This window comes from Capra hircus, chromosome 1 (genome assembly GCF_001704415.2).
Source record: "Capra hircus breed San Clemente chromosome 1, ASM170441v1, whole genome shotgun sequence".
Taxonomy (NCBI): domain Eukaryota; kingdom Metazoa; phylum Chordata; class Mammalia; order Artiodactyla; family Bovidae; genus Capra; species Capra hircus.
The window spans coordinates 20,143,603-20,169,858 of record NC_030808.1 but is presented as its reverse complement, the minus strand read 5'-3'; the positions used below and the strand labels follow the sequence as shown (position 1 = coordinate 20,169,858).

At 38.9% G+C, this 26,256-nt stretch overlaps 1 long non-coding RNA gene across 1 annotated transcript; it reads right to left on the bottom strand.

Annotated features, from left to right (window-relative positions):
- Positions 435 to 25,257, bottom strand: LOC102177926. The gene is made up of 3 exons (XR_001918572.1): positions 25,103 to 25,257; positions 8,027 to 8,149; positions 435 to 770 (listed from the first exon to the last, which is right to left on the bottom strand). It is a non-coding gene; the product is annotated as an uncharacterized LOC102177926 (long non-coding RNA).

Sequence of the window (26,256 nt, the reverse complement as noted above, 5' to 3'; positions counted from 1 at the left end):
CTTCCACTAGATGATAAGCTCCATGCAGGAATAAAGCATAAATGCTTTTATTTATTGTTGTTGTTGTTGTTGCTAAGTCTTGTCCAACTCTCCATGACCCCATGTACTGTAGCCTTCCAGGCTCCTCTGTCCATGGGAAATGTTTTTATGCAATACTATATTTCACTAACTTTACACAGATCCAGGGGCATAGAAAATGTTCAGTAAATACTTATTAAATGAATGAATGAATAAGTACCTGCACTCTGCCGGGAACTGTGCCAGGTGTTTGAGGAAAAATAATAAGCCATACAAACACAAGCAAGTCCTACTAGTTTTCAAACCTCTTTTAAAAATTGCTTGGGGTTGATAATTTTAATTATCAGAGAGGTTATTGTAATACTTTAGTCTCTAAGAAATTAGCGCATAAACAAGATTAGTACTTTTTTTTTCTGTTCAGTTTTATTACTCAAGGATGCAAATGTGAAGTTTCTCTCCCAAGGACATGTAAATGTGGCCTTAGATTGAGTAAGACAGTCTTTGTTCCTGGACAAACACTTCTATATTTTGAGGAGAAGAGGGCATCAAAAAACGATGTCTTTACAGTAAATGCTGTGTTTTATGGAATCCTTAGCTTTTATTCTTCAAGGTTTCCCAGAGCTGAAGTTGTTGTTAGCGATAGTCCAGCCATTTTTTGATGATCACCTGATTTTGATAGGGAGCAAGGAAGAAAAAAGTTGTCTTCAATGATCAGTCCACCTTCTGGCAACCCACAGATGTGGCACAAGGTCCTGTAATTTAATTACGTAAATAACATAAATAGGAAGAAAGGCTTCTGCCCCAACCTGAATATCTTCAATTCAAATAATCTTCATGATCATTCAAAACTAGAAAGCTCCAAAACACAGTCACTATCTTTGACAAGAATACTTTCTGATAACTTTGATTTCCTGTCTCCATTTAGCCTTGTAAATAATTAAAAAATATAAACTGAAAAATTCATTTATCATATTTTTCTTGAAAACCAGTAAGCAATAGTTAAATTAGCTTAGCAGTAAAGATGGGAAAGAGAATACAGACATCAAAAACTTACAGAGAAAGTTAGAAAAGACACATTTCTGAAGTCAGATTCCTTGTTATAAAAATGTCTTACATTGCAAACAAGGGTTGTTTCTAATAATAAATCTGTCAGTGGCAGACACTGGCAAATCTACTTCTATAATAATTTGCAAAACCCTTATTTGCCTATTTTATACATGACAATTCCTTGAGTAAAAATGAGTCTAATCTATAGATCTACAGATCTATAGTATGTTTGTGTTTTGACATGCTTCTTCATCATTTTCTTCAATGTTTTAGGTCCAGTACATTGTCTTGAGCAGTTGGTGGCAAGTATTTATAACATATAATCATTACATTCGAAAATATCTATGTGCTCTGAATGGGGCCTTGTCAACAATGAGAGAACGTTTAGTGGCTGATAGAACCTAGATAGCTATGGGACTTTCCTGTCTACAAGGGGTACTAATCTTCAGCTTTCAAAATTGTATGCTTTGGGACCTCTTAATGGTTTCACTACCACTTAGTATCTGAAGAACATAGTCAAGATTTGCTTATTGGAAATGTGGCACTGCTGAACTTTGACTGTAATGTACAGTTTACTGCCTTCTTCCTGTCAGCTAGGCTAATTAAGAATTCAACAAATGGCTATTCTATCCTTGTTACAAGTCTAGCCAAACTGTCTCCATTCTCTCTTTCGGCAGTAAGATATCACTCTAAGGCCTGCCGCAGACTCCCATTGATAAATCCTGTTCTTTGAATTGGAGAAACTTACAAGGCACAGGGGCACATTTTGTTTTCAATTTCTAACTCAAATGAACATATGAAGATGTTTGACTAAAGATAATCAGGTTATACCTTTTCTTTCTGGTTTTTTAAATTAGAATTAATAAATGATGTCTTTACTTGATTAAATCTTAAAACCAATTAATAGAAAATAGTTCCTGTGAAATTAGTCTGGTTCCATAATTTGAAAAAACTTGTACCTGTGATAGCACAATTCAATATTTATGAAGATTTTTTTTTCCATGACTAAAGAGATACCTGTTAATGGGTTTCTAAAAATAAGGAGATTCAGTAATTATCACTTAAAAAAACTCATTATCTGTTTCAGAATTTTACCAGTCAAGCTCCTTATCATTTCTAATTCAGAATTAGAGGAGGAGGGACAAAAACTGTGGTCACTTTTCATAAAAATGGCCCAGTGCTTCATGTGAGGTTCCTTCCCAAAGGTATGATGGAGTAAGGATGGAGGTTGTTTTTGCTTTTGCAAAACAAAAAAGCTTTCATTTAAATTACCTAAGCCAGGACCAAATTTTCTTCAACGCTATTTTAGTCCGTTCCCCTGCTGTCACCTCACTGTTTTACAAGTAATGATAAATGTGATAATGAGTAATGACATCTATTCATGGAAAATGTGAAAGGTCTGAAGTTACAGTACTTTTCATTAGGAAAATGTGTCTCTAGCAGCGACAGGCACCTTGACTTAATCAGCCCAGCTCCAATTCTCTAAAAGAAATAAATTTTCCTTAAATTTTATACAGTCCCCACTTCTTCCACCCTCTCCCCACCCCTTCAGTCCTATTAGCTACACAGGCTTTTTCATGGTAGTTTAAGTGTATAGAAATGTTTCAACTCTTATTTTATCCATTAAGATGCAAATGATGTAGGGCTTTCTGATTGTTTAATCCCCTGGGAGCTTTTGGATATGCAACATTAACTACATGTTTTCAAAGTGAATTCTTCTATATCCTTCATCTTCTCCCTTCCAATATGCGAAACACAATGAATGATTAGTGTGGAGCCAGGAAAGCAAGATGTACATAGAGATTAAAAATGACCTTGCTTTCTTGGTCTCCATTTGAGACAAGCTGTATGATGCACGGAGGCCATTTTACAAACTTGAGATGGCACATGTTATTTCTATAGCTCTTCTTTATCAGGAGTTCAAAGATATTTATCTCTAAACTGACACTGGTAGTATACTTGATCTCCAGCTAAGAAACTAGTACCTGTGTAATTAATGTAAGAAAAATAATCCACCATTAAAGTCTGTTGGTTTTAGAAATATAAAATATAGTTTTATGAAAAAGAAGTCATATTTTACGGCAAGATAAAAACGTAAACATAAAAAAAATTTCTCTGCCCTTTGGCCTCCTCTCTCCCCCTATTTGCATTGTGTATCTGGGCCATGCATCAGCCAACCTTCCCATCAGCAGACATACCTGTTCAGCCATAAAGAGCAGCATTCTCCTAGCATCAAGGCAATTCCTTAAAGATAACATTCCTTCTTGATCTTGTAAGGGGCCGTGATGACACTTAGATCTGATTTGTGTAAACCATCAGTAATACGTCATTTAATATACAGCCTTCAGTCTCAAAACTCATATAACTCTACCTTGACTTCTAAAGGGGGAAACAATTCTCAGAGATTTCTGAGCTGCTATTCCTGGGTTATAATCTTAAATCTGACTCAAAACCAATTTCACATTTCTTTCTTAGACTGATTAATTTCTTTGTTGACAATGTTTTGTCTGAGGTTTACTTGGGGGGGGTGGGGAAGGAGCAGTTAAACATTTGAATGCCAAGCCTTTACTCACAAATATCTATATGATGCCAGTATTATACCCAAAATATTTAAACTATATAATACTAATAATATCAAAATAAAACTTAAAACTGTCCCCAAAAGAGTGGAATTAATTTATTTATAGCACAAAGATAGTTTAAAACATTTGAATTTTTTTCCCTTAGTGAGTTCTTAACTTATAATGAGTAATGTCAACATGCTTTTTTAAGGGGACTTACCTTCAATAAATATCCCTTTCTGCAAACTCACAGCAGAGCAGTATGACATTCAACATCAGTATCTTCCCTTTCTCCTCTGTCTTCTGGGAATACTTACAACTCAGGTCACAATGTGTCATCTAGACTTACCTCATTTCATGCTTCATCAAAATGTATCTATTTTGTATCTCATATATTCAAATGTCCAGTAAGTAAAATAAACTAATTTACTTCTAAAATTAATATTTGCATAGGTAAACATATTAATCCTTATATGAAGGGCAGTGGTTAAAAACCACAAATTCATTGTCTTGGTAAGAATGTCAGGGAGGCTAGTGTGGAAGGTATCGATATCTAGTACCTTAATGAGGTCTTTTTCTGCTTCTTGAATTGCCTGATGTAATTCACTTTCCACTCTCCCAGAAAGATTCACTTTGAAATGTGGATATTCAAAAATCATATTCTCAAACCAACGGCCATAGCCAAACCAATAGGCATGTTATCAATCATGATTTTTTTGTGCGAAAATCATATCAAACATGGCTTATTGGATTTGCTTAAACTATTTCCTTTTCTCTGACCTTGTTTTCATTTTAAGTATTAATTTTCAAAAATAAAATAAAGTTCAACCTAAATTACTTTTGAGCATAAAATTCATTTTTTGCTCCCAAAAAGTACCACTTCAGCATAACCATTAGCAATAAGCTCCTCTTTTCTGATCTCTGGACTTGATTACAAAAAAACTTTTGCTCTTCAAACCCATGTGTGTGTGCATGCTAAGTCGTCTCAGTCGTGTCTGACTCTTAGTGACTCCATGGACTGTAGCCCACTAGGGTCCTCCGTCCATGGGATTCTCCAGGCAAGAATACTGGAGTGGGTTGCTGTGCCCTCCTCCAAGGGATCTTCCCGACCCAGGGAAAAAACACAGATCTCTAAGGTCTCCTGAATTGGCAGGTGGGTTCTTTATTCCTAGCACCCCCTGGAAAGCCCTCAGACCCATGAAACTCTCTTATAATCATTGTATTCCCAGTCAATAGATATTAGCCTCAGTGCTTACATAAATAAGTTTAATAAATCTGTGGCCACTTGCAGAACCTATTATGTAAAGATCTCCACAACTCCCTGCTTGTCTAAAAATTACACTTCAGAGGTTTTTGGTTCAATCAGCTTCAAAACATTACTTTTAACTTCAAAATTCTTCCCTTTCTTTTGCAGGGAGAAAATGATAAGATAGGTTCTTTCTATTTCTGTGAGTCAAAAGATTTATTTGGCCACCTGACAAAGGTAACAGAATGCTGCTTCCTATTTGAAAATAAGGAGGAATTTTGCAAAAGCATTGGAAATTTTAATTCCTAATCTATAAAACTTTTTTGTTGTTGTTATTTTATTTATTTATTATTTATTTATTTATTTATTTATTTTATTTTTTAAATTTTAAAATCTTTAATTCTTACATGCGTTCCCAAACATGAACCCCCCCTCCCACCTCCCTCCCCATAACATCTCTCTGGGTCATCCCCATGCACCAGCTCCAAGCATGCTGTATCCTGCATCAGACATAGACTGGCGATTCAATTCTTACATGATAGTATACATGTTAGAATGCCATTCTCCCAAATCATCCCACCCTCTCCCTCTCCCTCTGAGTCCAAAAGTCCATTATACACATCTGTGTCTCTTTCCCTGTCTTGCATACAGGGTCGTCATTGCCATCTTCCTAAATTCCGTATATATATGTTAGTATACTGTATTGGTGTTTTTCTTTCTGGCTTACTTCACTCTGTATAATAGGCTCCAGTTTCATCCATCTCATCAGAACTGATTCAAATGAATTCTTTTTTACGGCTGAGTAATACTCCATTGTGTATATGTACCACAGCTTTCTTATCCATTCATCTGCTGATGGACATCTAGGTTGTTTCCATGTCCTAGCTATTATAAACAGTGCTGCGATGAACATTGGGGTACATGTGTCTCTTTCAATTCTGGTTTCCTTGGTGTGTATGCCCAGAAGTGGGATTGCTGGGTCATAAGGTAGTTCTATTTGCAATTTTTTAAGGAATCTCCACACTGTTCTCCATAGTGGCTGTACTAGTTTGCATTCCCACCAACAGTGTAGGAGGGTTCCCTTTTCTCCACACCCTCTCCAGCATTTATTGCTTGCAGATTTTTGGATCGCAGCCATTCTGACTGGTGTGAAGTGAAAACTTTTAATTCAAATGAAATGACTGATTAAATAACACAAATTTAATTGCTCCTAGAGTTTTAAAAGCACTGTTTTTATAATATGTTAATTACTTTAAACCAGTTCACATAATAAGGCATTCAAAGGCTTTAAGCAAAAACTAAATGGAGCATATCTGTAAAAGTAGCAACTGGCCTTGAATATGAATGTGGTCTTAAAGAAAATTATGTTATATGCTACAAATAAAAAACATTAAATATTTACATAAAATTAAATAATCTATTTTCTACTTATTTTCATCCTTGTGTAATTTATCAATTCAGATATTTTAGTAGCCAATTTAGCTCTATGCCTATGTTATTCCATTCTGAAAAGGAGTCTTCATGAAACAAACAAGTAAAACAAGCTTCTGCTCTTCAAATGCAAACAAGAGCTTTCTTAATACACAGGAATTCTCTAGAAACAAATTATGGCTTTCCTGTTAATAGATCCAAAGATGAAAGGATGAAGAGGAAACTGATGTTTCCTAAAGATGAGTCTTTATATCTTCTACTCCTAGAAATAGGATAAAGTTTTCTATCAGAAGAGATTTGCAGAGGATTTGTAGTGAGAGAGACACAGAAAGCCAAGCACTTTTTTTTTTTTTTAAACTTGCCAAAATTTCAAAAGCCTTTCTAACACTTAACCAGTACTATAGGTATGATGTATTTACCAGAACTATACATTTGGGACCTGAAAAACTAAATGAATTTATGATGTATTAACATTTTTCCTTTGCTAAGGCTATAAAATTAATAAACACACAGTAGGTGTGTTGCCTGAACTTGCAGCCCTATTACTCTCCTGTCTATATTTAGTTAGACTTTGAATTAGGAGCCAAGTTGGTTTTAGAATTTTTCACACTATACTTTATTGTGTGTATTTGATTTCCCCAAAACAGATATGAATGTACTGATGGCTGGGATGGTATCTTTCAGTTTTGGGGGACTATTCAATTACATTAGAACCACACAGTGCTCCTGGCACCAGCATCATGGCAATTCATCAAGACTAAATCAGGAAACCAAGCCATTAACTGGTTCTGTGACCCTGGACCACTCATCTCACCTTTCAAGACTCCTGGTGCTTCTTACATGAAATGAGATGATTACACTCTTTCTAAGAAACTTTCCAGATATAAAATTCTATTATGTTTAATTAAGGAAGTAAGTACAGGAAGGGATAATATGAACGTGTGGGAAGGAGCTTCTTGTTCAAATTCAGGAGTGAAACATAAATTCGAAGAGTAAACTGACAAATCCTTGGTAAAATTGTTCAAGCCTTTGAAAACCAGAGGAAGCATTCTGGAAGAGCAGGATGAAAGCAGAAGAAATCTACTCGCTAAAGATGGCATGACATGGATGCACATTTGTGAGTTAGATGCTTTTCTTTACTGAATGCATTGGCCAACAATGAGCAGTCTAGGTGGCAAAAAACCTGACAAGTCAAACATTAAGACAGACTTAACAGAACAGCTGAAAATTAGGAAAATCCCTCAAAATAGGAAAACAGCAGAGAGGTGATCCTAATCTCTGCCTAGATCCAGCTTACATTTTATAATGTAGCCTGTTTGACATTGAGAACAAGTAAACTTTGCATGTTCGGTCACTTCAGTCATGTCCAACTCTGAGACCCCATGGACTGTAGCCCGCCAGGCTCCTCTGTCCATGGGATTTCCAAATCAAGAATACTGGAGTGTGTTGCCGTTTCCTTCTCCAGGGAATTTTCCTGACCCAGGGATAGAAGTAGGGAAACCCCTTAAGTAAACTTTGATTGCATACAAGAACTTCACACGTTTTCTTCCTCTTCCTATGCTTTTCATGCCACAATTTCTCTCTTTTCATATTGTGCATCCATTCACAACTTGTTAGAGCTATAGTTAACATTTTCATCCTTTAATCTTGATGCTAGAATTAAGTGTTTAACATTTTACTGTATTATACTGTTAGAGTATTCTGAAGTTGTCTATCAGCTTACCTTTACTGGTGAGTTGTATATCTTCATGTTACTTATATCAGGGGATCCGTTGCTAAGGTGTTCCTAGTGGCTCATGGGTGAGCTTCTTGATGGAGTCCATGATGCAGTTAGTAGGATTCATGTCTTAAAAAAAAGAAAATTCATTTGGCTGAGCCAGGTCTTAGCTGCAGCACATGGAAACTTTAGCTGGGTCATGTGGGATCCAGTTCCCTGATCAGGGCTCAAACTGGGCCTCTTGCACTGGGAGCTTAAAGTCTTAGCCACTGAACTACCAGGTGGTCCCAGAGTCATGTCTTTTAATACCCTAGAAGGGTTCTGTCTGTTGTGCTCTCAGCCTCCCCTTTCTCACCGCCCACCCACCTCAGTCATCCAGCTCATAATTCAGGGATCTGGATGAGGAGAGAGAGAAATGAGCTCCTTTGGCAGCATCTCACATGGCTGGGGAAGCTGAGGGCTCTCTCACATGCTTCTGCTATGCCCTGTGGGAGAATCCTGGCTAAGATGGGCCAAGGAGATCTCTCTTGGCTTGAGCCCTGTCGCCTTGGGGGAAGGGGGCTGTGGGTAAAGTCAAGCCATTCTTCTTAGTCAGATGTGTCCAGACTTGTAATTTTTTGCTCCAGCAATGAGGTGGAGCTTCTCTTCTAGAAAGCGGCACTTCTACAAAGTCTCTCTTGTCTGAGAGTGACTGTCTAACAGTGTTTCCCAGAGACTCCTGGACCACAGAGGAAGGGCTAGAGCCATTTCAAAAGTCTCTGCAGGATCCACAACCAGGACCAAGGTCTACCTGTCTATTGCCCAATGCCAGGGTGGGTCAGTCTCTGCCTCTGTCCCTTGGCATATGGTGCTAGATCCCAGAGATTCCACAAAGGCACTCTTGTCAGTGTGTAGATGCCAGACTTTTGTTGTTGAATTAGGGGACAGAAATGAAGGCTATCTCATGCCTCCATGGTGCTGATGCCATTCCAAGTCCAGAGTTTTCATTGGTGGTTGGTGACACTGGGACTTTCTCCCTGCAAAACCAGCTATGATTTCCAAAATTCTAGATTCCCAGAAGCATGGCAGATATTTATTATCAATCACATTGTTTACATAGTCTAGGAAAACTGGTATAGCAGAGTTCAGTGCCCAAGGCACATAAAACAGCCTTATTATTTAGGAACATGAGGGAAATCTCAGCCAAGTTTTTACGTGACAGACTTAACTAGCAAGCCCTTCAAAGAGCAACATCAGACCTGCTGTATTAACTCTTTCCATAGTCACCCTGACACTGCTTCTAAACCCCAGCTGTGGCCCTTTCTTCCATAGCTGCAGTTACATCTTGTTTGGATTCCCCCCATGACCACCAAACTCATAGAAACAGCCTCATCACATCCTCTGCAGAGAAACTAGGCACCAGTCCACCAGCTCTATCTCCTTAAATGTCTGAGTTTCACCTCTGCAAGTCTCTCATTTAAAGCTTTTAAAATAAATAATCCCAACCTCTTCTTTGTTCACTTAGACCTAGGCATGATTTCTGCTTCCTGCAACTTCTATCTTTGGTAGTTTCATTTTTTCTGTTGAGTTCATTAACAACTTTCCACATAGCTTAAAATCTTTATATGAAATTATATATGGTCAGATATCTACTGCAGCTCTAAGCTCGACTCTGACTGATACAAGAACAGAGACCATCTTCCTTTGGTAGAGGTGGTCAACAAGCTAGAATCACCAAGATTTGTTGATTCACTTACTCATTAATTTTCATTTTTCATACCAAGTTTGTGCTGAGGCAGCTGCGGCAATAGTAGCAAGAACAGAAGTAGCCACAGATTCAGTGACCTCTGATGACACCTGCACTGGGTGAACCTAAAACCATATTTCAGCATCAACTAAAAGACTGATGCTGAAGCTGAAGCTCCAATACTTTGGCCACCTGATGCAAAGAAGCAGCTCACTGGAAAAGACCCTGAGGATGGCAAAGATTGAGGGCAAGAGAAGAATGACAGAGGATGAGAAGATTTCATGACATCACCAACTCAATGGACATGAGTTTGAGAAAACTCTGGGAGATAGTGAAGGACAGGGAAGGCTGACATGCTGCAGTGCATGGGATCTCAAAGAGTGGACATGATACCACCTGAACAACAAATGTACCAAAAAAGTCACTGTAGACATATGACAGTTGATATTCCATTGTTCAGTTCAGTTCAGTCATTCAGCCGTGTCTGACTCTTTGCAACCCCATGAACCACAGTATGCCAGGCCTCCCTGTCCATCACCAATTCCCAGACTTTACCCAAACTCATGTCCATTGAGTCGGTGATGCCACCTAACCATCTCATCCTCTGTTGTCCCCTTCTCCTCCTGCCCTCAATCTTTCCCAGCATCAGGGACTTTTCCAATGAGCTAGCTCTTCGCATCAGGTGGCCGAAGTATTGAAGTGTCAGCTTCAACATCAGTCCCTCCAGTGAACACCCAGGACTGATCTCCTTTAGGATGGACTCGGTGGATCTCCTTGCAGTCCAAGGGACTCTCAAGAGTCTTCTCCAACACCACAGTTCAAAAGCATCAATTCTTTGGTGCTCAGCTTTCTTTATAGTCCAATTCTCACATCCATACATGGCTCCTGGAAAAACCATAACCTTGAGTAGATAGACCTTTGTTGACAAAGTAATGTCTCTGCTTTTGAATATGCTATCTAGGTTGGTCATAATTTTCCTTCCAAGGAGTAAGCGTCTTTTAATATCATGGCTGAAATCACCATATGCAGTGATTTTGGATCCCCAAAAAATAAAGTCTGACACTGTTTCCCCATCTATTTCCCATGAAGTGATGGGAACAGATGCCATGATCTTAGTTTTCTGAGTGTTGAGCTTTAAACCAACTTTTTTACTCTCCTTTTTCACTTTCATCAAGAGGCTCTTTAGTTCTTCTTCACTTTCTGCCATAAGGGTGATGTCATCTGCATATCTGAGGTTATTGATATTTCTCCTGGCAATCTTAATTCCAGCTTGTGCTTCCTCCAGCCCAGTGTTTCTCATGATGTACTCTGCATGTAAGTTAAATAAGCAGGGTGACAATATACAGCCTTGATGTACTCTTTTTCCTATTTGGAACCAGTCTGTTGTTCCATGTCCAGTTCTAACTGTTGCTTCCTGACCTGCATACAGGTTTTTCAAGAGGCAGGTCAGGTGGTCTGATATTCCCATCTCTTTCAGAATTTTCCACAGTTTCTTGTGATCCACACAGTCAAAGGCTTTGGCATAGTCAATAAAGCAGAACTAGATGTTTTTCTGGAACTCTCTTGTTTTTTTGATGATCTAGTGGGTGTTGGCAATTTGATCTCTGGTTCCTCTGCTTTTTCTCAAACAAAATTGAACATCTGGAATTTCATTGAACTTACTTTTATAAGATAGAAAAAAATGCTTTTGAGATTTTTGGTCACTTTTTTTTTTTCAAAATCAGATGAAATTATATTCATAATGATCAATAACTTAGGAAAGCTGATGTATTATGTGTGCTCAGTCATGGAATTTTCCAGAAAGAATACTGGAGCAAATTGCCATTTCCTACTCTAGGGGATTTTCCCAACTCAGGGATCGAACATGCATCTGTTGCGTCTCCTGCATTAGCAAGCAGATTATTTACCACTGTGGCACATAGGAAGCCCTCTTACTACACCTGATCTTAGCCGAAAGGCCAAAATCTAATAGAATTTACTTTTAGATGGTTATACTTGATGGGATAGACCCTTGAACTAATTGCACAGAAAGGACTGTACCTATAATCAGCTAGCTTGATTCACTGGAACACAGTTAGAAAACTGTTAACCAACCACTTTGATTTTCAGAATAACAATGATGTTGGCCTCTAAGACTTATTTAACATAGTTGAACTTTTATGGATAACCTGAAATTGTACAACCATAAAATTTTATAGAGAATGAGGATCAATAGAGAAGGATCTGTTATACCACAGTCACTGAACATAGGAATTTTATCTCAATGCTGAAAAGATGTTTCTCTCAACCACAGCTTACATATATGGCCACTTCAATGGTGTACCTCTACAACATTTTCCTGAATTCCCATAAATAAGAGTTCTTACTGTTATTCTCTTTAGGTAATTGCAGCTTCCAGAATAACCTCAGGTCATTGAAATGTCCTGGTTCTGCAAGAAACCCATTATTAGCCAGATTCCATCATGAAAATCCATCTTGCTACTGCTGTGAAGATGTGACTTTATGACCTTGGAGGAAAAAAATACAAAGAGCTATCCAGTGGCTCTTCATGGTGAAAGAAATGCTGTCAGGGTATGTTTTCTAAACCACAGTTGTTAAGAAATGGCTTCACCTCTTGGTTCTCTTCACCCTCCTCTGCCTCATGAAAATCTTCTAGGGAGTCACATGTATGTTGGGTGATATATACATGATATATACATATTCACAAAGTGAATAGCCTTTGTTCTTAAAAAACATGAACTTCCACTGTTCTTCATTGACTGTTGTCTCCATCAAGGTCCAGTAAGGGAATGAAAACTATACCAGTCATTGAACAGACAGAATTTAAATATTAGGAATTTTCAACTAGATATAAAGTTGTGAATTAAGTAACTGAAGGGCTTCCCAGGTGGAGCTAGTGGTCTAAAGAACCCACCTGCCAATGCAGGAGACATAAGAGATGTGGGTTCAATCCATGGGTTAGGAAAATACCCTGGAGAAGGAAAAGGCAACCTACTCCAGTATTCTTGCCTGGAGAACCCCATGGACAGAGGAGCCTGGTGAGCTATGGTCCAAAGGGTTGGGCACAACTGAAGTGGCTTAGCACACACACAAGTAACTGAAAAAGAAAAAGAAAACACTATTGAAGAATCGATGCTTTTGAATTGTGGTGTTGGAGAACATTCTTGAGAGTCCCTTGGACTGCAAGGAGATCAAATCAGTCAATCAGGAAATCAACCCTGAATATTCATTGGAAGGATTGATGCTGAAACTGAAGCTCCAATACTTTGGTCACCTGATGCAAAAGGCCAACTCATTAGAAAAGACACAATGTTGGAAAAGATAGAAGGCAGGAGGAGAAGGGGACAACAGAGGACGAGATGGTTGGATGACATCACCGACTCAATGGACATGAGTTTGAGCAAGCTCCAGGAGATGGTGAAGGACGGCGAAGTCTGGCGTGCTGCAGTCCATGGGGTAGCAAAGAGTTGGACATCACTGAGCAACTGAACAACAATTGTACCATAGAGGCAGCAACTACAGGGATCAGATACCATCCCTGAGGCTGAAAGAATGAAAAGGAAAGGTTGGACTTAAAATTTAGAAATTTAGGTGAGGAAGAGTGGTCCTGAATTGTTGAAACTCAGATTTTTGAAGAGAGAATGGGTTTAGTTACTAAGTGGGTACTAGTGTTTCTGAGCTTAGAGAAGAGACCCCAAAATGCTGGGACCCCAACTCCTGAGGATGTGATGCTGTTGGTTAATGGTGGTACTGTAAGAGTAACCCAGAGAGGCTTGCTCCATGAGTGTTGAAAAAAGTGCAAACTGAACCCAACAGCTGCTACCCAGGGAAATGAAAAAGCATTGTCAAGATGATACTCAGGGAACTGCAAGTAGATTGGAAGCCAACAAGGCATGCACAGAAGGGCAGTGTCCCTGTTTTCTTCTCCGGCTTTACAGTCTCCTCCTTCTGTCCTCTTGTGGTCAGCTGGTAAGTAGAAGTGAGGTTTGCAGAATCCCAGCTTCAGCTTCACAAAGCAAGTAGAGAAAGGTGTTTGGAGCTGAGAGACAATTACTTAGTAAGTGACACAACCATCCACAGAACATTCTTCTAAAATAACTGAAAGTTGACTCCTGATTACAATCACACTGTGGTTAACAGTGTAACTACTTATAAAGGTTGGTAGCTTAGTAGGAGACTATATAACTCCACATAACTTCATGGTTTTAACAGTGGAGAGAGAAATAATGCAAATTCCAATCCATGTTTATTATGTGATACAAGAAGATGAACTATACATCTGCATATCTCTTTCTGATGCTTGTTTGAAGAACACTGATGCACTCTATGACTTCCGAGAGTAAAAATTGTAACATAAATTTGACACTTACCAACCATTAAAAGGAAAAACTGAAAAGTTCCTGTTTTTTAAACCAGATCAAATAAAGCTAATCTCAAATGATGTTTGTTGAAAATACACTCACTCCCATCCCTCTCCTAAAACACCACATAAACTAAATAACAACTAGAATTTCTCACTTCTGCCTATGTCAAAAACTCAAAACCTGATTTTGATTAGTGTGTGAAAATATATGTTGTTATATCCTGTTGGTGAGAATTTCATTCACATTTCTGTACAGGGGTGCCTTTTGGCTGTTATACATGACAACCCTCTAAAGCAATCATCTGCAGCCTTTTTGGCACCAGGGACAGTTTTTGGAGAAGACAGTTTTTCCATGGACAGGGGTGGGGGTTGTTTGGGGATGATTCAAGTACATTACATGTATTGTGCACTTCATTTCTGTTATTATTATATCACCTCCGCCTCAGATCATCAGGCAGTAGATTCCAGAGGTTGGGAACTCCCTGCTGTAAGTGAAGAAGTGAAGTGGCTCAGTCCTGTCTAACTCTTTGCGACCCCATGGACTGTAGCCTACCAGGCTCCCCCATCCATAACATTTTCCAGGCAAGAATACTGGAATGGTTTTCCATTTTCTTCTCCAGGGAATCTTCCCAACCCAGGGATCAAAACCAGGTCTCCCACATTGCAGGCAGATGCTTTACTGTCTGAGCCATGAAGGAAGCCTAAAATATGCTTTATTCTTTTCAACAGAAAACTCATTTCTAAAACTTTACTCCAAGGAGATAATCACATGGGTATAAAATAGATTCATTCACAGATTTCTTTTATTAATGCCATTTAAAGTAAAATAGAACTGATAATAAACTTAAACATTCATCCATTGAAGAATGTTGCTGTTCAGTTGCTAAATTGTGTCTGACTCTTTGTGACCCCATGGACTGCAGCACTCCAGGCCCCTCTGTTCTTCACTATCTTCCAGAGTTTGCTCAAATTCGTATCCATTAAGTCAGTGATGCTATTTAACCATCTCAGTCTCTGCTGCCCCTTCTCCTTTTGCCTTCAATCTTTCCCAGTAACATGTAATGAAATACTATGCAATCTACAAACATGATTATAGATATGGGTATATTTTTATTAACAAAGAAAGAACAAGTTATAAAACATTCATTCAACACCTGAGTACCTGTTTGGCCAATGAACCAAACACTGTCTTTGCCCACAAAAAGCTCCCATTTGTGTATAACTATTTGAGTATACTTATTGGACACAAACATACATATATATATATAAAGGAACTAAGTTCTGAATATGTGTTGGAAGGACTGATGTTGAAGCTGAAACTCCTATACTCTGGTCACCTGATGCAAAGAACTGACTCAATGGAAAAGACCCTGATGCTGGGAAAGATTGAAGGTAGGAGAAGGGGATGACAGAGGATAAGATGGTTGGATGGCATCACCAACTTGATGCACATAAGTTTGAGGAAGCTCCGGGAGTTGATGATGGACAGGGAAGCATGGCATGCTGCAGTCCATGGGGTCGCAAAGAGTTGGACACAACTGAGCAACTGAACTGATATATATATATACACACACACATACACGAATATCAGGCAAGATCTCCTTAAAAACATTGAGTCATTGGCATAAAGAAAAAAACACATTTTTCTCTCAGTGGTGGGACTGTAGCTGATTTCTACTTCTGTCTTTGTCCTTTTTTTACTTTAAAAAATCCTACGCTTATTCAAAATCTAGGGCTCTAAGTCTTAGCAGAGTTCTCAGTTGAATGTGATTTTTTTTTTTTGCTCAGAATTACTTTATCATTTGGTTTGTGTCATTCTTGGGGACCTTATATTCCATTCTGAATTATAATTAGTTATGTACTTGTCCTTTCCCCTTATATAAGATAAAAAGTATCTTGAGAACAATGACACCACCATGTGTAGCTTTCTATCTCTCATAACATTGAAAATAGAGCTTGGCATTTAGTGTGTGCTCAATAAATACTGTGTTTCATTCCTAATTTCACTCGCCATCAAGCTGCACTGGGCATTAATCAGAGTAACTGTTTCACTCATATAGTTTATAGGTAATCATGCAGTACTTATAGCCCATGCTGAGGAGCTGCCTTAGTGAGCAATGTTTCATGGTATACATCCTAAGTCCTCTAGACAGAGCTGACTGTTCCAAGGGTGGACAACTGACCCAAAGACAGCCAGTCCAAAGGCTGGCCACAGACATGACCCAGGATGAAAATTTGACTAATAGCTATTCCCTGGAGGAAAAAAAAAAAAAAAGGCAAATGGTTATAAACATAGGAAATGGTGCTCAGCTTTATTAATGACAGTGAAAATGCACACTAAAACAAAGCAGAGACACAATTTCTTCATCCATTGGATTATTTAAAGTAAGAAGACAATGTTTTATGTGGAAAAGAATAAAGAGAAATGGTCACTTCTAACATTGCATGGGTGGTAATGTAAATTTAGCTTTCCAGTTCAGTTCAGTTCGCTTTTGGGAAGGCAAATGGACAGCACCTTCAGCATTTACATTGCGCTCATCTTTCGATGTAGTTATTCTGTACCAGGAATATAATTTGCAGAGATATTTCCTTGTGCGTAAGGATGAGCAAAGGATGGTCTTTATAATCTTAAATGAAACACTTAAAACTTTCCCTTCATTAGGAAAGAAGGGTTAAGTGAGCTATTTACATCCATAAAGTAAAAAAAGAATCAGGAATTCAGTAAAGTTACTAAAATCAAATGCAGTGTCCTTAGCAAGACCCACAGTCCTGTGTAATCTGGCTTCTGCCTCTGAGAACTCATTTCCTCCCTCTTCCTTCATGTCTTGCTCTGTTTCAAAATCTAGGGCATTTGCACATTCTTATTCTTCTACCTGTATTATTCTTTCCTCAACATTCTCTTAGCTGGTTCATTCTCTTCGAAAGCTCTGCATGAATGGCACCATGTGGCATCCTGATTTCTACCTTCTCAATATTTTAACCCACTTTATTTTTCTTCACAAAATGTACCAGCTCCTAACATTAAACGCTGAAAGTGAAAGTCACTCAGTAGTGTCTAACTCCTTGTGACTCCATGGGCTATAAAGTCCATGGAATTCTCCAGACCAGAATGCTGGAGTGGGTAGCTGTTCCCTTCTCCAGGGCACCTTCCCAACCCAGGGATTGAATCCAGGTCTTCTGCATTGCAGGCTGATTCTTTACCAGCTGAGCCACAAAGGAAACCCAATAATATTAGAGTGAGTAGACTATCCCTTCTCCAGTGAATCTTCCCAACCCAGGAATTGAACGGGGGTCTCCTGAATTGCAGGCAGATTATTTACCAACTAAGCTATCAGATAAGCCCATTAAACGTTGAGCTACATATTAATAATCAATCTCCTTCACTAGAACCCAAATGTTTATAGGCAAATATTTTATCTATTCAGTTCACTCACTCAGTTGTGTCCGACTCTTTGCAACCCCATGAATCGCAGCACGCCAGGCCTCCCTGTCCATCACCAACTCCTGGAGTTCACTCAGACTCATGTACATCGAGTCGGTGATGCCATCCAGCCATCTCGTCCTCTCTCATCGTCCTCTCCTTCTGCCCCCAATCCCTCCCAGCATCAGGGGATTTTCCAGTGAGTCAATTCTTCACATGAGGTGACCAAAGTATTGAAGTTTCAGCTTCAGCATCAGTCCTTCCAATGAACACCAAGGACTGATCTCCTTCATGATGGACTGGTTGGATCTCCTTGCAGTCCATGGGATTCTCAAGAGTCTTCTCCAACACCACAGTTCAGTTCAGTTCAGTTCAGTCGCTCAGTCGTATCCGACTCTTTGCAACCCCATGAATCGCAGCACGCCAGGCCTCCCTGTCCATCACCAACTCCCGGAGTTCACTCAGATTCACATGCATTGAGTCAGTGATGCCATCCAGCCATCTCATCTTCTGTCGTCCCCTTCTCCTCCTGCCCCCAATCCCTCCAGCATCAAAGTCTTTTCCAATGAGTCAGTTGTTTGCATGAGGTGGCCAAAGTACTGGAGTTTCAGCTTTAGCATCATTCCTTCCAAATAACACCCAGGGATGATCTCCTTCAGAATGGATTGGTTGGATCTCCTTGCAGTCCAAGGGACCCTCAGGAGTCTTCTCCAACACCACAGATCAAAAGCATCAATTCTTCAGCGCTCAGCCTTCTTCACAGTTCAACTCTAATATCCATACATGACTACTGGAAAAAACATAGCCTTCGCTAGAATGACCTTAGTCAGCAAAGTAATATATCTGCTTTTGAATATGCTATCTAGGTTGGTCATAACTTTTCTTCCAAAGAGTAAATGTCTTTTAATTTCATGGCTGCAGTCACCATCTGCAGTGATTTTGGAGCCCCCCAAAATTAAGTCTGATACTGTTTCCACTGTTTTCCCATCTATTTCCCATGAAGTGATGGGACCAGATGCCATGATCTTCGTTTTCTGAATGTTGAGCTTTAAGCCAACTTTTTCACTCTCCTCTTTCACTTTCATCAAGAGGCTTTTTAGTTCCTCTTCACTTTCTACCATAAGGGTGGTGTCATCTGCATATCTGAGATTATTGATATTTCTCCCGGCAATCTTGATTCCAGCTTGTGTTTCTTCCAGTCCAGCGTTTCTCATGATGTACTCTGCATATAAGTTAAATAAGCAGGTTGACAATACACAGCCTTGATGTACTCTTTTTCCTATTTGAAACCAGTGTCCAGCTAGAACCGTGTCCAGTTCTAACTGTTGCTTCCTGACGTGTGTACAGATTTCTCAAGAGGCAGGTCAGGTGGTCTGGTATTCCCATCTCTCTCAGAATTTTCCACAGTTTATTGTGATCCACACAGTCATAGGTTTTGACATAGTCAATAAAGCAGAAATAGATGTTTTTCTGGAACTCTCTTGCTTTTTCCATGATCCAGCAAATGCTGGCAATTTGATCTCTGGTTCCTCTGCCTTTTCTAAACCCATCTTGAACATCTGGAAGTTCACGGTTCATGTATTGCTGAAGCCTGGTTTAGAGAATTTTGAGCATTACTTTACTAGCGTGTGAGATGAGTGCAACTCTGTGGTAGTTTGAGCATTCTTTGGCATTGCCTTTCTTTGGGATTGGAATGAAAACTGACCTTTTCCAGTCCTGTGGCCACTGCTGAGTTTTCTAAATTTGCTAGCATATTGAGTGCAGCACTTTCACAGCATCATCTTTCAGGATTTGAAACAGCTCAACTGGAATTCCATCACGTCCACTAGCTTTGTTCGTAGTGATGCTTTCTAAGGCCCACTTGACTTCACATTCCAGGATGTCTGGCTCTAGATGAGTGATCACAGCATCATGATTATCTTGGTCATGAAGATATTTTTTGTACAGTTCTTCTGTGTATTCTTGCCACCTCTTCTTAATATCTTCTGCTTCTGTTAGGTCCATGCTATTCCTGTCCTTTATCGAGCCCATCTTTGCATGAAATGTTACCTTGGTATCTCTAATTTTCTTGAAGAGATCTCTAGTCTTTCCCATTCTGTTGTTTTCCTCTTTATCTTTGCATTGATCACTGAAGAAGGCTTTCTTATCTCTTCTTGCTATTCTTTGGAACTCTGCATTCAGATTCTTATATCTTTCCTTATCTCCTTTGCTTTTCACTTCTCTTCTTTTCACAGCTATTTGTAAGGCTTCCCCAGACAGCCATTTTGCTTTTGGGCCAGTTCAAATCAATTCTTTGGTGCTCAGCTTTCTTCACAGTCCAACTCTTACATACAAACATGACCACTGGAAAAACCATAGCCTTGACTAAATGGACCTTAGTTGGCAAAGTAATATCTCTGCTTTTCAATGTTATTTAGGTTGGTCATAACTTTCCTTCCAAGAAGTAAACAACTTTTAATTTCATGGCTGCAATCACCATCTGCAGTGATTTTGGAGCCCCCCAAAATGAAGCCTAAATGAAGACACTATTTCCCCATCTATTTCCCGTAGTGATGGGACCACATACCATGATCTTAGTTTTCTGAATGTTGAGCTTTAAGTCAACTTTTTCACTCTTCTCTTTCACTTTCATCAAGAGGCTTTTTAGTTCCTCTTCACTTTCTGTCATAAGGGTGGTGTCATCTGCATATCTGAGGTTATTGATATTTCTCCTGGCAATCTTGATTCCACCTTGTGCTTCTTCCAGTCCAGTGTTTCTCATGATGCACTCTGCATATAAGTTAAATAAGCAGGGTGACAATATACAGCCTTGATGTATCCTTTTCCTATTTGGAACCAGTCTGTTGTTCCGTCTCCAGTTCTAACTGTTGCCTCCTGACCTGCATATAGGTTTCTCAAATGAAAACCTACAAGAACTTTTAGAACTAACACCCAAAAAAGATGTCCTTTTCATTATAGGGGACTGGAATGCAAAAGTAGGAAGTCAACAAACACCTGGAGTAACAGGCAAATTTGGCCTTGGAGTACGGAATGAAGCAGGGCAAAGGCTAATAGAGTTTTGCCGAGTGAACGCACTGGTCATAGCAAACACCCTCTTCCAACAACACAGGAGAATACTACATGTGGGCATCACCAGATGGTCAACACCAAATTCAGACTGATTATATTCTTTGCTGCCAAAGATGGAGAAGCTCTATACAGTCAGCAAAAACAAGACCGGGAGCTGACTGTGCCTCAGATCATGAGCTCCTTATTGACAAATTCAGACTTAAATTGAACAAAGTAGGGAAAACCACTAGACCATTCAGGTATGACCTAAATCAAATGCCTTATGATTATACAGTGGAAGTGAGAAATAGATTTAAGGGACTAGATCTGATAGATAGAGTGCCTGATGAACTATGGACTGAGGTTCGTGACATTGTACAGGAGACAGGGATCAAGACCATCCCCCTGGAAAAGAAATGCAAAAAAAGCAAATGGCTGTCTGGGGAGGCCTTACAAATAGACCATTCAGGTATGACCTAAATCAAATCCCTTATGATTATACAGGGAAGTGAGAAATAGATTTAAGGGACTGGATCTGATAGACAGAGTGCCTGCTGAACTATAGATAGAAGTTCGTGACTTTGTACAGGAGACAGGGATCAAGACCATCCCCATGGAAAAGAAATGCAAAAAAGCAAAATGGCTGTCTGGGGAGGCCTTACAAATTGTGAAAAGAAGAGAAGCGAAAAGCAAAGGAGAAAATGGAAGATATAAGCATCTGAATGCAGAGTTTGAAAGAATAGCAAGGAGAGATAAGAAAGCCTTCTTCAGTGATCAATGCAAAGATAAAGAGGAAAACAACAGAATGGGAAAGACTAGAGATCTCTTCAAGAAAATTAGAGATACCAAGGTAACATTTCATGCAAAGATGGGCTCGATAAAGGACAGGAATAGCATGGACCTAACAGAAGCAGAAGATATTAAGAAGAGGTGGCAAGAATACACAGAAGAACTGTACAAAAAATATCTTCATGATCAAGATAATCATGATGCTGTGATCACTCATCTAGAGCCAGACATCCTGGAATGTGAAGTCAAGTGGGCCTTAGAAAGCATCACTACGAACAAAGCTAGTGGACGTGATGGAATTCCAGTTGAGCTGTTTCAAATCCTGAAAGATGATGCTGTGAAAGTGCTGCACCCAATATGCCAGCAAATTTAGAAAACTCAGCAGTGGCCACAGGACTGGAAAAGGTCAGTTTTCATTCCAATCCCAAAGAAAGGCAATGCCAAAGAATGCTCAAACTACCACAGAGTTGCACTCATCTCACACGCTAGTAAAGTAATGCTCAAAATTCTCTAAGCCAGGCTTCAGCAATACATGAACCGTGAACTTCCAGATGTTCAAGATGGGTTTAGAAAAGGCAGAGGAACCAGAGATCAAATTGCCAGCATTTGCTGGATCATGGAAAAAGCAAGAGAGTTCCAGAAAAACATCTATTTCGGCTTTATTGACTATGCCAAAGCCTTTGACTGTGTGCATTACAATAAACTGTGGAAATTTTATCTATTGGTTACTATCAAGTCACCAGTGTCTAGAAAGACATCTTGTAATGAATATGTGTGTTAGATTAATCAATTAATTAAAATATATGTGTTAGAATTATGCATTTTAACATGAGAAGATATCTAAGATATATCGATGTTGCCAAAAAATACAATTGATATGGTCCCATTTATGTAAAGAATAAGTGTGTGTATATATATATGTATACATATATACACACACTTTTATATGTTTATGTGTATATATATATGTACATATATATATATATATGTTTCCATGGTGGCTCAGCAGTAAAGTCTCCTGCCAATGCAGGAGATGCAGTTTCAGTTCCTGGATTGGGAAGATACTCTGGAGAAGGAAATGAAAATCCATTTCAGTATTCTTGCTTAGGAAATCCCAAGGACAGAAGAGCTACATTCCATGGCATAACAAACAGTTGGACATGACTTAAACAACTGAACAACAACTGTATATGTATACATATATATATGTATACATATTTATATAAGCTTATACATGAATGAATTTGTATATTTGACCCACAATTGCATGTAGATATTTAGATAAAGAACTGAAATTACACACATCAAATTGTTATCTCTGGCAAGCAGAGTGTCAATGGGAAGCAAGGAAAAGGAACTTTCACATTTTACTCATTATACTTCCATATTAATTTAATTTAATTTAATTAACTTATTTCTTTTCTTCTTTCTTTTGTTTGCTTATTTGTCGTTTTTAGTCCTGTCTTTAGGTGTAACCTAACTGAGTGAATGTAAGGCAAATTATACTTTTTAAAGGTACAAAGGAAAAAGAACAATACTAGAGAAAATGATACAAAAACAGTTGTGTTTTATGTTAAATTAAAATGCTTCCTCCTTCTGAATTTTTCTACTCAGTACATCAATGTATCATAATAGATTACAGTACACACTGCATTTTATTTTCTTTAGAGCTTCTCTATGTGATGAAAGAGAGGTTGTTTTGTGTGCTCAGTTGCTCACTCGTGTCCAACTCTTTAAGACCGCATGGACTGTGGCCCACCAGGCTCCTCTGTCCGTGGGGATTCTCCAGGCAAGAATAATGAAGTGGGTTGCTGTGTTCTTCTTCAGGGCATCTTCCCAACCCAGGGAGAACTCAGGTCTCCCACACTGCAGGCAGATTCTTAACATCTCAGCCACCACATGATATTGGTCTCCTATCTCCTTATTCATAAAATTAAAACATTATTTGTTTTTATTAAGCATTTATGAAATCATACCTATAGTCCTCCTATCATGGGATTTTATCATCTTTAAGGTTTCATATGGGATGTAAATGAGACTGATCATTGTAGCCAATATAATCTTTCAATTATAAAAATTGTGCTAAGTTTATCTAGAAATGATCCCTGAATGTGTTCACACAGTTCAATCTCCAGTGTTACATTACAGAGAATACCAGTTTACTAACAATTTCAAGATTGCCTTGGGGTTTTCCTGCTTCAGAGCATGAGGTTTATCAGTTGTGAATGAGGATTAAATCTGAGCGTATATGATTACAAACACATACATGTCAAATCTTAGCTTTCACATTCAAAGTGCCTGCAGATAAAGAACTGCTCTTTTAAATGCAAGCTGGAAAAAAAAAATTAGGTATCACATCTCATTTGTAGATTGTGTTCCTTCCTCTGAAAAAGAGTGAAAGATGAGGTCACACTGTTCTATTAAAGCATATTCCCTTTTACACTGAGGCAAAGATATGATTTAAAAGTCTGCTCATCACTCTAGCTCTGCCTTTTATGTGTGAGCTACTGAAACATAAATACACCTCTAATTCTTTGCAACTACTAGACTGTAAATCAAACACGCCACTTAGTAAATGACCCTTATTCCTCATCTCTGTTTCTTACTAAAGATTACTAGCTATTTGTGGCTACTGCAAGAAAACATAGAAAGTTTTGAGGAAGATACTTTTGCCTATCATTCCCCGAAGGCAACTTGCTTATTTTGAAGTTCTCTTTGTAAAGAAACAAACAACTGGTTGAAAGGTGAAAATTCTAGTCAAATAATTTTTGTAGGGTTTATATTTTCATTCTTTTCATAGGATGCTAAGTGATGATTTGTGAAATATATATTTTTTCTGCTGAATTCACTAATTGTTTTGATGGTAAGTAATTAGAGACACACATCCACTAAGAAATGAAATAATCAGACAAAAAGAGAATTTGTTGCGATAATCCCTCTTGTAAAAAAAATTAGCAATAACAATTTAAAAAATTAATTCAGCCCAACCATAATAGTAACAACTCCCATTTACTGAATATTTGCTGTTTACTGGCCACTTACCAGAATTTAGCACCTCTGGCCAGCTCACAGTTGAGAGCCTATTGGATTTAGCAATAAGCAAGTCGCTGTTGTATTTGCCAAGATTAGTTTCTGAATCAGTTCCAGTGGAGATGAAAGACTAGTTTCAGTATATTAAGGAAGATTGGGTAAGAAGGAAGTAGAAAAAAACTACCATGGAAACAAAATTACTCATAAAAGGAAAAAGAGTAATATAGCCCCAAAAAGGTGGTCAGAAAGCAGGACTTTGATAATTTTTCTTTTTTTAGTTTTCTTTTTTTTTTTTTTTAAAGATAAAGGCAAACTGAGCTGATATACATGAAACGTGGAGCAGCAGTTTAAAGGTACAGAAGGGAGATGTAACAATCCTCCGAGCAAGGCAACTGAGGGTACAAAGAAGAGGAGGGTTTCTGGGGAAGATATGACTGCTGTGTTCAGATTCTGTCAAACCCTACTGGACATCTATCCTTAGGCATTCCACGAACGCCTCAAACTCAGCATTTGCATCCCCCATCCCCAAACTTGTTCTGCTTCTTCTTCCTCTCTTAACAAATGGCAACATTATCCACCTACGTTCCCAAACCAAAAATCTCGACATGATGCCGAATCATACCCTTTCTTTATCCTCTCATTCTATTGCCAAGTTCTGCTTATCTTTTAAAAATATGAATATTATATTTCTCCTGAGACTCTTACCCTGAGAAGTCCAGGTTAGATGCTCTATGATATCAGTCAGGATCCCATCAGAAAAACAGGAATTACAGCAGATATTATAGGAGACGTGATTTAACACAAGAAATTGGTCACACAAAGAGAATGAAGGAGCTGAAGCAACTAAAAGAATAACAACAGAAGGGCAACTACCACCTCTAGAGACTGAGGAATGTGTCAGAGAGATGGCATTACTGGAACCAGGGGTGTACTGGTTAATGTTCAACATCAAGCTCTCTGGAAAACAACAAAACTTGTCTGTGAATTTATGTGGTGTAAATATCCCGCCAGAGCTGATTTCAAGCTACCAACTCATCGCTAAATATAGAGTTGGGAAGCGATGCACAGATTCAGCTCTGATGAGCTGCCATACCGGAAACCAGAAGCTAGGTTGGAGCTATAGAGGAGAAGTAGCTATTTCCTAAAATTCTGACTAAGTAGAACCTTGGCTTCTCTGGGTCTGCCACCTTCCATTCACTCTTCAGTGCCTCTGTTTGGCCAGACCCAGCCATATCCAAGCTCAGCCTGGGAAATGCAGCCTGAAAGTTCAGATAGCCTTGGATATATAGCACAGCTGAGAAAGGCAAGAACAGATGAGTAAAAGACTCCTGGAGTGCACCTACCTTCATTAATACTGGCCTATAAGCTTTCCAAGGACAGGAGCCACTGCATAGTTCAGAGTGTGCATTCAATAAGCATCAGATATTTTAAAGGATAAATGAATGGTTCATCGGCAAATGTAATGTCAGCACTCAATAACAGAAATCTGTGCCTCTTTGTGTGAATACAAAGTGAAGTCAAAGTGTGGTCGGTCAGTAGTATCCAACTCTTTGTGATGCCACGGACTCTAGCCTGCCAGGTTCATCTGTCCAGGGAATTCTCCAGGCAAGAATACTGGAGTGGATTGCCATTCCCTCCTCCAGGGCATCTTCCCAACCCAGTGATCCAACCCAGTTCTTCTATATTGCAGGCGGATTCTTTACCCTCTGAGCCACCAGGGAAGCCTTGTGTATATATGACTTGCTGTCACATTCCCACATTTATTGATACAGTGGAGCTCTAACTTGGCAAAGTAGCATATACAGGTGTTTTACTGCTTGACTTTTAAAAAAATCCCCACTAGTGCCTTAGCTCTTTGA